Here is a 14247-nt window from a genome sequence, read left to right on the forward strand (position 1 = left end):
CTGGATATTCCTATGTTTGTATGATTTTTTTTTTAAGCCTTGGCAAATAGTATGCTCTTCTTTTTACCTGTTTTTTTTTTCTTCTCCTCATTTGCACTTGTTGAGAAGAATCTGCAAATTATTGCGGAGTGGTAGATGTTATCTACCCCAGTGTGAGTTGGGATGTTTAAAAGATGTTTACTACACCCCCTAATCTGCAATCATCCATGCACCTCTGTAGACTTGCCTGGTGCTTCAATCAGGACACTAAGCTGTATATGTACTCGTAGAAATGCTTTTTTAAAAGAAATTATCTCTGGGACCAAGTGATTATTTTAGTATGATTTCATAATAAGTTGTATTTTAATAGAAGAAATTCAGGAGAGCATAAAAATCAAATCTACTGTACCAAAAATTAGAAGGTTTGAGGGTTTTGACTTATTTACACATGTGCAGTTAAGGATATATTTCCTATCTTAAGGGTCCTTAGTCTACCTGACAGTAAACTTCTAATTTTATGCTATTTCATATTATTTAAGAGAAATTATTCATAATTTCAAAGAAAATTCATTTTCAATCATCCAGATTTTTTGACTTAAACATCATTTTGGAAAATTGAAAGAAATCAACATTTCTAATTTTTGGAAATTTAAAACTACAAGAGGAAATGAATTTATGTAGATTTTTTTTTCTAAATGGTATTATTTGTGTCCTTAATGTACAGGGACTAAGGAAATATTTAGGGGTTTCCTAGTGGTTTTAAAACCTAGATGTATTTTTAATTGCCTACTTTTAATTTAAATGTCTTCTCTTTCAAAATAAGAATATTTTCAAAGAAATTCTGTAACTCCAGTTAACAGGTTTGTAGGCATTTTCAGCGCTACTTTTAACAGTTCTTGTTGAGGACTCCCACTTTTTACTCCTTTAGATTTTTCTTTTCTTTTTATTTATTTATTTTTTCTTTCGCACAGATATGCATCACAGAGCCTCCTAGAATTTGCTTTCTCTGTATCTAAGAGTGATAAATTCCGATTTAGTTTAAAATAGCACATTATATTTGGGGCTCATGGCATGCATCTTCTCATTTCCCAAGACCCATCCTTTCCCTTAGGGCAGGGATTGGGAACCCGAAAAGCCGCTCCCCGCTTTGCCGGCTTCGCGGGTGAACGCACTGCTACCTTTTGGCAGTTGGAAGAGGAGGAAAACATGGCAAATCGGAGTCAGAGGACCCGAAGCCCGCGAAGGCAAAGGAGATGTGGGTCTCTGGGGAAAGGCCACCTCTGCCCTCACTCAGTGCGGGTCCCCGGATGCTTCCTGCTGGCCACCTCTTCCGCACTCCTGAGCACTTTTGCTTTCCTCTTTTGCTCACTGTCCCGTGGACTTGATTTTTGCGTGCGAGTTAGAGAGAGAGAGAGAGAGAGAGAGAGAACAAAAAGGAACCTTTTTGGTGCCCCGGCTTTCTCCTGGTGTGCTCCTGACTGTGCTTTTTGCCCACGCGCCCCTCACCACTCGCTGCCTTCCCTCCCAGGAGCCGAGCTGGCGCTTCCTCTCAGCCTTGGGCCCTGGAGTCCAGAGCCTCTCCCTTGGGTTCCAGCCAAGGATGCTCGGCCCAGAGAACTCATCCTTGCTTTCTAGGGCCACCTACAGACACCCTCCCCCGCTCCCCTGTTGCGGAGGACAGGAGGCAGCCAGGGACTCAGACGCCCCGGGGCCGTTCGGGTGGGTCTAGTGAGCAGGGCACTGGCCCGCGAGGGGCACCGGCCTGGCCTCTCCTAGCCAAGCGCGCAGGTGGCGCATCTTCGGGGCTCACTGTGCGGATTAATTGGGTTAAAGCGAAGCTAAACACCGAAGCACTTTGTGGAAACTAATTGGTGCAACCGGGGCCTCTTCACTAACGATTTGCACTTTAAGAAAGAAAAATAGGTGGTGCGAAAAAGACTAAGAAACTCGTTAGTCCTAGCGTGTTCCAGGGAAGTGAAGTCATTCGGTTTTAAGGACGCTGGAACCACGTTTTCAGAGCTGTTTCCTTAAGCACCCATCACACCCAGCGCTGATAGTGATTTACATAACATAAGCTTCGCGGGTCCGCTGTTATCCTCCTTGGTGAACTGGGCGCCCTAGAATAATACTCTGGTGCAAGTTGTGCTTGTTGCTGCAACACAGTGATTTTCTATTACACTGAACACGTGAAATGAATTGTCTTCTTTTGCTGAATCCTTTCAGTGATCTTAACACCCCTCATTGTTGAAGGGAAAATTAAACTATCTGGACCACTGTTTTTTTATCCCTTACATTTTTTTAAATTAAAATGACCTATGGAGAAGAATTAAAAATAATAGTATATTTTTGTGTCATTCAGTTGACTTCAATCTAGGTTTTGGAGTCAGGTTTGTTTTGTAGGAGTAATGTATTTAACTACTTTATAGTATTTTTAAAAAATATCACTTGACCCATTGAACTAGTTATTTCAAATGATGATGCAATTCATAGATGGCTTAAAATCCTTCTCTTACATATATGAAAAGTTTATAAAAGAACTCTAAAGATACCAGTCATTGGGTTTTTTTTTTGCTATAGCTACAATCTTGGTGCTAGAATAAAAGCTTGTGTGTCCCTTTCTTTAAGAATAAATGCTTAATTGTTTTCAGTGGTATGCATGCAGGCCATCTTTGACATGGGCTAATAATAGCATGATAATTGAAGAAAACTGACCTAATTAAAGGGAAAAGTACCCCAAGAATCTCATGATTTAATGATTAAGATACTTGTATTTGAATGTTATTTGGGATTTTAAGGTTTGACTTTTTCTCATTTTCCTAGTTCACCAGGCAGCCTTGATTTAAAATGTACCAGTAGGAAAAAAAAAAAATCCAATAAAGATACAAACACATCTGGATAAAAAAATTATCAAACATTATGATGTTTATTACTTTAAAGCATTCCAAATAACAGTACAAAAAAAAAAAGAAGAAAAGAAAAGAAAAACTTCTTTTGAGGTACTATCTCCTGAGTAACTAATAACACTTTTGTAGATCTACTTACTATGTGGACTACACAAAGTAATGCATAAACCATCTCCTCACAAGGTTTAAAGAAAAACTCTATTATGTGCGATGCAGGAATGCAAGGTCTCTGTATTTTTAAAATGATCCTCATTTAAATTTGAATTTCATGTGCACAAATTTCAGCAATTGTAAACTTTCCTCTAGAAAACTGTATCTGTTAGATGATATGCACACACATTAACTGCTTATATAGATACTATTCTGTGATTTTTTTCATTATATGCTGGGTGCTAGTTTATTCACAAGAACTCATGAATTTAAAGTTTTTTTTTAATATGTGCTTATTACACTGGGGAGATAAAAAGAATATGAAGTTGAGTTTATTAAATTATTTATCCCTACTGCTGGAGTGGCTTTGAAGGCTCATTGTACATATCTGATGCCACCGCCTCTTTTTTTTAATGTAGCCGGGCTATTTCAACTGTTTCATTCTGCCAGACACAATATATTTCTTTTTTTCCACTAGAGAAATTAAAGACAGATATTTGTGCAGGGTTTTCTTTATGTGTCACATTAAATAAAGTAAAATAGAGGGAGTTTTTCTGGTAATCTAATTTGATGGTGTCTATACCTTTCTTCCTGTTGTGACTCCTGGTATAAGAACACTTGAAACAAAATAGCTTGAAATCTTGGAAAGGACCATTGATTTCTTAAAATTGTTATTTCATGTTTTAATATTAGGGTCATTACAAAGTCAAGCAGAAGATTGAGGTCACTGTTTACAACATTTTAGGCCCTATTTTTTTCCTTCAATGTGAGCATCCTGAGAATTGTGGCTAATTTTTAAAAAAATATTATTTTTCACTTGAATGATCAAGGCCATTTCCTCGGTTTTATCACCCAAGTGTGCAATCACTTGTAGTGGCAAATACTTCTTTTTCTACAGTATTGCTTAGTAAACTTGATATTGGTGTTAATATGTCTATGGCCATACCACCCTGAACGTGCCCGATCACGTCTGATATTGGTGTTAATAGGTATTGAAAAGGAAAGTAACTTTTGAGATTAAACATGGATGTTGAAAGTATATTGTACAAGAATTAGCCTCTTGCTTGATTTGCAGACTTGAAGAAATTATAGGTAAAGAAGGACCAAATCTTTCCTTTGATAGAAAAAGAAATTTAAAGCCTGACTTATTTATAATTGTCTCAGTTTCCTCACTTCATTTGAATATATACACACAAGTGCAGGGTATTTTAAGTTGCATATGTAGACTGAAAAAAAAGAGAGAAGAGGTTATCAATCAAGATTGTTCATAATATGTTATGATCTCTAACCTCTTCCAAATGTTATGGACAATGGGTTTATTCATTGATCTCTTGAGTATTATGGAAGAAATGTTGATTCCAATATTTTAGTTCCTCATGGACCCTTCATGAAGTCACCACTATGTTTCTAATTGATAAAACTAAAATTTTTTTTGGTTAGATTTCAGCCTGTATTTTTCATTCAAATATTATGAAATAATTAGATGGGATAAATGGACTCAGGTGATTCTTTTCTACATGCATAAATGAAAACTAAGTATTCCTTAACAGATAATTAACATGGATTTACGTGCATTTGCATATATGACTACAACCTTGGTGCTCTTACTATGCTACATTTTTATTGCACTTAGAGAAAACAGTGTAGTCAGATGCGATTAGTCCGTTAATCTGTACATCTGTAGTGGGTCATCCAAGACTGCATTGCTCTCATTACTGTTCCATACTGTATGTGATTAAGCCACTGAAAATATTCAACATGACCTTGAGACTAGAATATGGTACATAAGATAATCAACTTTCAGTGATTGCATGTCTAAAATAACCTTTCCTCTTTTTAATTTATAGTTTTGGAGCTTATTTTTCAATGAACAAAGTCATTTCTCTAAACTAGGATTTATTTTTTAATGACCAGTAGATAGAGTAATAATTTAAAATGATAATTGTATCAAGTAAAAATGATTACCTTGTATTATATGTATTAAGTGCAGTAATACAAATAATTCACGGAAAAAAAAGGAACTCAATTTAGAAGTGTACTGTTCATATAGGTATAGAGATTATAAACATCTATAAGCAGACCTCCTACATAATATTTCATTTTAATTTACATATGATCATTTTTATTATTTTAATAATATACATCTTAGTATAACAATTTATTGTTTCTTAAAAGCTCAGTTGTCTAAACATCAAGTCAGAAGTGGTTTAATGAAAAGCAGTTTTAAATCTATACATCTTTATTTTCTAAATATCTAAATCAGAATAGAAACATAATTTGTAAGATATAGTGTTTCTAATAAAAACTAGAGAACCCAATGAAATAAAAAGTGCAGTTGTAGTTTTAATCTATTTTTTAAGTTACAGGCATTCTTTCATACAGTCCTATTCCATTCTATGATTTTTGTCTATGAATATGCCATTCTGTGTATTCCTCAACCAAGCAACTTTTGAGACACATTTGTAATACTGTTATTTTTATGACACTAGAGAAAGAAAAAGTATGATCTATCAGTATTTATATTTTACTTTATTTTCAGTAATACAATGAAGCTAATGGGTTAAATAGAACTAATATTAATATATGCACATTCTTAGAACATATGCTTGCATTCCAAATTTTGTATTACATTATACATTGTCATTTATATTTAAGTGTTTACATATATTCTAAAGAATTATTAAATTGTAGGAGTGTACACATTTTCATTGATAATAATGTTCATTCAAGTATTTGCCATTTTACAACTTGGAATAGTACAACTAGTTTTTTATTTTTTCCCCCAAGATATACAAATTATTTAAATGCTTTCTGTTTTATATTTTTATTTGGCAATTACAATAGAAATTTTAATGTTATGCATGCTTACAAGCCTATTAAGAAAGAATTTATTGCTTTCTTAATAATCTTGAACCATTTTTAGGAAATATACTCATTTTATGGTTTGCAATATAGCTGTGCATGCAAGCTGTGTATGCACGCGCATGTGCGCGCACACACACACACACACACACAGCCATAGTATTTCAGATAATAGAAGATTGAATTGACTTCTATACAGTTTTACATTACCTGTTAGAAGAAAACAGATACTAAATAGAGAATTCTTTTTGGCACCAGGAAGTAATATCACATTTGTGAAATTGTCCCATAATAACCCTCATCACTTTTTAATAATACCTTAAGAGGTTGCCACTAAAATAATTTAAAAAATAGTAACAACTAGAATTTCCCACAGTATTTATCCAGTCACATTCTATGACGATTTTGAATGTCATAAGCTTTTAATTCTACAATGGAGAAGTTTAAATATTGCTAACCATTCTGTTCACAGAAACAAAACTATATTGCTTCAATGTTCACCTACATTATTAATATGTGTGAGTATACATAAAAAACACCTTCACTTACTTAAAATCTTTTTCTTTCTTTCTTTCTTTCTTTTTTTCTTTTTTTTTTTGCAACAGACCAAGGTTGATTGTTTTTGTGACCTTAACCTGTATTTGATAAGCAAAATCCCAAACTCATCAGGGGAAAAGTGGGGTTTTGGGTTTTGCTTTTTGGTTTTTTGACTAGCAAATTCAGTTCTTCATTTGTTTTGCTCTCCACGCTGCATTAGCACAGTTTTCCCCTGTGTGCATCTGCCAGTGTACAATTTAGCCACGGGCATCTGTAGACCTTGTGGTGATCAGTATTGCAGGCAAAAGCCATATGTGTTTAAATAAAAAAAAAATCTCTTTATTTCATTTGCTGTTTTAACTGGATGGATAACTTTTGTGCCTCAAGACAGAAGAAGAAAAAATACAGAAATAATTAATTGCCTCTATTCTTGAGGCAGTTTCATTTCCCCTTCCAATATGGAATGCTTGTCAGCTTTCCTGATAAATGACTGCATGTATTTGCATAGATTTTACATTAACACAAAAATTAGTTTTATTTGTGGAAAACTAGTTTACATAATAATATAAAACCTAGTGTTATTGATTATGTTTCTAAGCATTGATGACTTTAGAGGGAGTGTAGCATTCTAAATTTCCAAAGGTCTGATCAACCTATTTCTTAATTCAAACTTTATTCTTTGATTTTTATATAGTTTTGTATTAAGTAAATATAGCAAGGTATCTATAAAAATTTGAAGTTTAAAAAATGCTTGTCTAGATATTTTAATCATGACTATTCTAGACCCATAATTAGCAGCACTTATTTGGACAGAAGAGTCTGATTTTGAACTTTTACCAAAGCATATATTTAAACTTTCATTACCAGTAACATACACTTCAGACAATTGGAGGACAGCATTTGTGTGAAAGATTTTAATTTTCATTTTCAAGTTATCAAAAGATGGGTGCCATATTGGGTATGTGCATTTGAGCTCATTCCAGGGAAGTTATGCATTGTTTACAACTTAATTTAAGATATATCTGAGAACCATTCTCTGGACTTTCAGTCTGTTTCCTGAATATACTTAATTGATCACCCTAACCCAACTTTTTTTTCCTAATAAACACGACTCTGATGGAGCTTTTTGGATATTGCAGACGATTCTACCTAAGTGGCAGGCAGTAGATGTTTATTCATACTGTAATCTGGCATCTTGTTGTCTAGAGGCAACCTGCTAATTATGTGCTATCATTGTATTATCCATGTTACAGAAATTTCAAATATGTTCACTGCTGTTAGTTACACCACAAAGCTTTTCATAAAATATACTTGATCCTCACAAAACCTACTATACTTAATGGCAACCTAAACCAAGAGTGTCTCTGCCACTTCTTGATTCTGGGACACCCTGGGTGCCAGCTGTCACAGCTCAGCTAATGATGACAAATGCCCCTCTCTATGCAGATTGCAGAGCTTGCAGGCTGCTGTGAAAGGCAACCAGATTACCTTTCTTCAGATAGTAACTTAACCTTTTAAACTCATGTCAGAATGAAATGATCAGCTGTGATAGTTTCAATATCTGTATCTTTAAAAACAAAAATCAGAACATCATAAAATAATGCTTTTTTATTTTCTTATATTTGTATGATTTACAGTGTCTTACCCTTGAATGCTGTAAAATTCTTAAATGATAAACTAGGAAGGACATACTTCACAACCACTCTAGAGTATGTATTTAAACCCTTTTTATAAATCAGGTGGTATAAATAATTGCGAACATTATCCAGACTGGTTAGGCCAAAAAATATATCAGTGAAATTTTGAGAGAAAAATGTATTCTGTTCTTTTCTTCTTTACCTGAGTGGGATAGAATCCCTTATTCTCCCACTCTGTGTGTAGACCCAGCCTATTCCAAGTAAATGAATATATAATTTTTTTTAATTCAGTGAATCATTCCAAACTTATTTAGAGAATAATTGTTGCTAATGGTTGTTTCCTCCAAGTATTTTCAAACTTGAGATTTCTTTTTAAAGTTGTTAATTTGTTCCTGGGAATTTTTAAAAAATATTATGATACATATACCTATAAGGTAATGAACACTATTAAACATAACCTAATACAGAGGAATAAATTACCTATTAAATGAGATAATGCTGCACTCTTTTCAGTTTGCAGAAAACTTACATGCATTTGTTCATTTAATACTTAAAATAATTCTAAGAGTTCGGAGAGATGATTGATAAGATGAAGACTAATAGTGAGTATTTAATCTCGTTAATCTTCACAACAAATATTTTAACTCCCATTTACAAATAAAGAGACTGAGATTTAGAAAGGTTAAGTGTCTTACAGAGAATCACTCAAGTAATTGCAGAGCCAGGATTGTGTGACTGGGCTGCTCTTGGCACTACAATATCTAGACTTCACATTGAGAGATAAGTATGTGCATAGTATGTGTTGACTGGCTGTACTGAGATACAATTTGTAGCCACTGTTCCTCTGAAACAAGTTGTATTATTTTAAAATGAAACTTATAGGCTTACAGAACATGATTGTTTGAACAGTGTTGTAAACATCAAGTTCTCCATAGGAGGCTTTTAATTAACTAATATTGAGACATTTTATGTTATTAATTTTATGAGTATAATGCATTGATCTATCACATATGAATAAATTTTTTAGGAAAGATACATACTGTTTAATGAATATCAAATTGGAATCATTCATGTAAAGGTCCATGTCATTGTAAATACTACTCAGATTAGTGGGATATACGTTTGTAAAATATTGAAAAGAAATAATTGCTTTAATAATTATTTCGGAAAAGTATCTATTACCCATATACTTTTCTTTCTTCCTCTCCTCCTTCTTCTTCTTCTTTTTTTTTTTTTTTTTGTGTGTGTGTGTGTGTGTGTTGGTGATTGAATCCAGAGCCTGGTACATGCTAGGCAAATGCTGTACTCCTGAGCTGTACCCTGAGCTCTGCATACTTTCTTTTTATAAAGGTTTAGCCATATAGTTTTACTTTGTGTTATTAGTGATTTATATAAGTCATTCTCATCAAGACACATTAAAATCTCTCTTTTATCATAAATTGAAATGAATCTTTTCCAAGAAAGTTGTGTGAATGCCAATTGTTTTTATTTTGTAGTAAGTTACAGAGACTAAAATATAAGGACTTTTTCCAGTGACACATCTGATTATGTTTTAAAGTCTTATCTACACATTTTAATTATGAAATTATTCTTCTGATTACTAGTAGTACTAACGCTTAACAAGTCCTAAGTATTTCACTGTATATGAAATTATGTAAAACTTACAGTGAACATTTGATTAAAATATATAATGCAATTTTATACTATATTCAGAATCAGAAGGAAGAAATTAATCCTGAAGTCTGTGATATTTTATGTTAGGACAGAAAGAACTCTAGAGGAGAACACAGTGTGATCTTCTTCATAACTATCTGTGTCTTCCCTGCGCCATTATGGATGGTCTTCCTCTAACTCTACTTTTACTACCATGATAAGAAACTTATTACCTACTCAGATAGCTACTTGCACTGACAAACAGTTGTAATTATTAAAAAGCTCTTCCTAATACTGAACCAAAATCTTATTCTTTGAAATTTTTACATTTTACTTCCTGTTTTTCTTTCTGTATGTTCTTATCCATTTAACAGAAATAAGCATTTTAAATCCACTTACAAGCAGTACCCAAATTACAATTTTTCAACTTTACAGTGGTGCAAAAGTGATATGCATTCAGTGGAAATCATACTACTAATTTTGAATTGTAATATTTTTCCCTGGGTGATATGCAGTCTCCTCTCTGGAGATGCTGGGCAGCCATAGTGACCACAGGTCTGAAGATGGTGAGAGGAACAACACGACCTTTACAGTGTGTTGCGCTGCTAAGCTGGGATGTTCGATAGGTTTAGTGTATTAAATACATTTCAATTTAACAACCCTTCCAATTTGCAATGGGTTTGTTGGGATATAACCCCATTGTAAATTGAGGATTTTTAGTATTTGAGACATTATATTGAAAATAAGTCACCCTGCTGTTCAGGGCTGATTTTGGTACATGACTTTTGTAACGTATGATGCCTGGAATTCATTAATACTCAAGTGGATTTGGGAATGCAGAGTGGCCTCTTTTAAAGGAGACATAGTCATATTAGCTTTTTGTGTGCCACTATAACCCTGATGGCAAATGCTGTGTATCAACAAACATCTTATTTGTTTAAACACATTACTGAAATCCTAAGTACATGACAACTCCTTTTGTCTTGCTATTTGGGGGAATTATTTGCATAATTTGATTTATTTTTTTAATTTGTTTTTTTAATTGTAGATGGACTCAATACCTTTATTTTATTTATTTGTTTATTTATTTATTTATTTATTTTTATGTGGTGCTGAGAATCAAACCCAATACCTCATATGTGCAAGGCAAGCGCTCTGCCACTGAGCCACAATCCCAGTCCACATAATTAGACCTATAATAACAAGTTATCTATTATTATTTTGAATAGGAACAAGCCCCTTTCTTCTAAAAATTTCTTATAGACTGCATGTAGAATACCCATAGCCAAATAAATTTAACTTAAATGTATTCAACATTTTTGCTCATAGAAAGAGGCCAATTTGTGGATAAATTTACTAAATATTCCCCACCTTTTGTATAGTTTTTGCCATATCCTTAAAATCTCAGTTCTAGTTGTACATGGCTTTATCAAAGTTAATAAGTTCCTCTTGGAATAAAATTTTGCTAATTTCAACATTTATCAATTTTACTGTCAATAAATTTTGCATCTTCAAATGGAATCTACATTTCCCCCATGCTTGATTAATGCACAGAAAAGTTAATAAACTTTAAATGCAAATAAAAGTGCTTCTAGGACTTATAGACTATCATAGGACTCATTAAGGCATTGATATATTAGTATTTTAACCTTTTGACAATAACAATAGTTTCTCAATAATTTAGCAGAGCTAAATGCTTTTTAAATGATATTTTTAATAAGTTGAAGTCAATGTGAAAACTTTTTTATTAAGTTAAAGTGATCTCACCAATTAGGACCTACTCTGCTTAATTATTTTCTTCAGTTACAATGCCTAGAGCATGCCAGAGTAAGTTAGTGAATATAGAGCAAAAAGGGCTTCGTTAAATAATGGATTCATTGTTCAAAAAATGCATTTGAGGTTTAAGTAGTAAAAGGTAATCAATATTAAGAAAGTAATTAATAAAATACAAAATATACTTTCTTTCCCTATGTTGCTCTATGTGGTTAAAAAATTAAAAAATAATAAACCAAAAGACAAAATCCCCACATCTATTAACTCTTTGGTAAGCATTATTTATTTTAAAACCATAAATTTCTGTAAGTGTGGGCACTTTTTTTTTCCAAAGTTTTTTTTTGTGTGTGTGTGTCCCTAAGTGAAAATGTTTCATTTATACTTTATTTACTGTTGCTCTGACATGTAGGCAATAAAACACAAAGACAGCCTGCTCAGATTTGGCTCTCTTGCAGTTTGTATCTTGAATAGAGAATAAAGAAGTCCAGTGCTTTTACAAAAGAAACCTTCTCAAGTGAAGAGCTGCCCCATCTGCTTCATCTGGTGGCTTATGCAATAAGAGGTGTTATCACATGAATCTAAATGCACAAGCAGTTGTTTTATGAACTCTTTCTGTGCTTTGAGGAGTTTATAAGTTGCCCACTCTATTGTGCATCAGTCCCAGCTGACCCAAGTGCATTCTGCTGAGCATATTTGGGGGATAATTAGAACTAATGAAGCCTGGAACACAGCTAATTCTCTAAGTGATTTATTCTCATCCTCTTGTTTGATTCCTTCGAATTCTCCAAATCATGATCCATGCCACTTATTTTTTCCAAGTTTTGTGTTGATGAAGCTACATTTTTTATGTTTGTTTGATGAGCATTAAAATAAATGAGGTATTTGAAAAGCTGAGAAATAGATTTCAAAGTAAAAGTTTACATTATTTGTTAGTTGCATGGTTGAGAGAAATGTCAATTCTTTGTGCTTTGTGTGTTTGTTTACCTCTCAAAATGTTTATGGCACCTGTGAGTAGATCAGGGGATAGAAAACAACAAGTGATAAGAGCCTTTTAAAAAAGTGCTACTGGAAAATAATAAAAGTAAAATAATTTGAAATCGTCAATGGCAGATTTTTATTTCTAAAATTAATTTCCCAAGGATATTCAAGGATTTTTGAAAATCTTTATAAATAGCCTTCATGTTTCAAAGCTTTGTTTCATTAATATGGCTTCACTGTACAAACAGGGTTGAGAATGACATTTCTCTACATGCCCTCACCAAGAAGTCAGTGATTCAATGGCCTGTAACACTTTAAATCCCATCAACTAGCTTTCCTTTCCTGTTATAACTGTTTCAATGAGTGGCACTTTTGTTGTGCAGGTTAAGATCTGGTAGCTTACTGAGGGCATACTAGAATGAGGACAGACATAGTTGCCAACAAAGGAAGCCTATAACTTTATTAAAGCCTTACACTCAGTAAATGAGATACCGAAGTCTCTCCAGGTAGGTAGCTTTTGTAGCCTATGTCCTACTCAGTTGTCTCTTGTCTAGAAACTATTGTTAAGAATTGTTACTTTTATCTGTTGATTCCAACAATTAATATTCACCACACTCTGGAGCCCAGATAATAACCTTAAGGACAAGACCATTTTATTTGATGTACTGTAATCTCTAAATCAGTGTGGATCACCAAGTGGTTGACAAAGGACTGACTGAGGGACCAGTTAGAGATTTCTTATTTTCTCTTTACAAGATGCTTAAGTGCTATCTCAGATATATTCTAGTTTTAATTGTACACCCTGACATAAGGAATTCCTCTTCTTATATTTTAATCTCTGCCTGAACATCAGCTAAACACTAAAATAACATGTTGCAGGACCTTGATGAAAAAAGTTATCAAATTAAATTTTTACATCTTTTATAGAAACAAATAATGAACTGGAAAAATGAGTTAATACCGAGTCCTTACTATATTCTAGGTATTATGGTAGGGGTTTGGTATATATTACTGTACCTTCATCCTCTGAACAAAACTATACACTGCTGTTCTGACTATTGTTAAGAAACAGAGGCACAGGGAAGTCAGGTAACCTCTCAAAGTTTATAAAGCAGGAACTTTGCAGGATGGAGATTTTCTACCATGCCAGCTGGTCCCAGAGTCCAGAGCCCACCCTCTTAATCGTCATGCCAAACACAACCTAAGTTTGTCTTCTCGTCCTCAAAACAACAATAATAATATCTATACCACAGGATTTTTACACAGATTAAGTAAATTCATACATATAAAAACTTAGAATAATTTTGAACTTGCTTTGGCCGGACTTCACACAGTAACAGAGCTAGAATTCAGTCTAGCTCTTCCTGACTCTAGACTCCTGAGCTTATCTAGTATAGCTCCTTGGTAAATTTTTTAAATTTTTTTATCAGTGCATTGTAGTTATACATAATACCGGGGGTCATTTTGATATATTAATATTCATCCATAATATAATTTGCTCCATTTCAATCCCCATTACTTCCACTTTCATTCTCCCTCCCTCCTCCCACTCCCCTTCCTCTATACTACTATACCACTTTTTTGTTTTTATAATTTGTGCTTTATAAATATACATAAAGGTGGAATTCACAGTGATATATTCACACACATAGATAGCATACAGTTCCTCCCCTTTCCTATCCCTCCTACCTCCCCCTAAACTGCCCTCCTTTATTCCAGTGTTCTCCCTTCTATTTTCATGGGATTATTCCTCTGTTTTTTTATATTCCTTACTT

General features: G+C 33.5%; 1 protein-coding gene across 8 annotated transcripts in view; it reads left to right on the top strand.

The window, feature by feature from the left end:
* The window catches only part of Nbea (neurobeachin), a 651894-nt gene that overhangs the window by 465002 nt on the left and 172645 nt on the right, over positions 1–14247 (top strand). The gene's annotated exons all lie outside the window — the stretch shown is intronic.

This window comes from Marmota monax, unplaced genomic scaffold, assembly GCF_021218885.2.
Source record: "Marmota monax isolate L192 unplaced genomic scaffold, Marmota_monax_Labrador192_F-V1.1 WCK01_AAM20220418_F8-fsc00011, whole genome shotgun sequence".
Lineage (NCBI taxonomy): Eukaryota > Metazoa > Chordata > Mammalia > Rodentia > Sciuridae > Marmota > Marmota monax.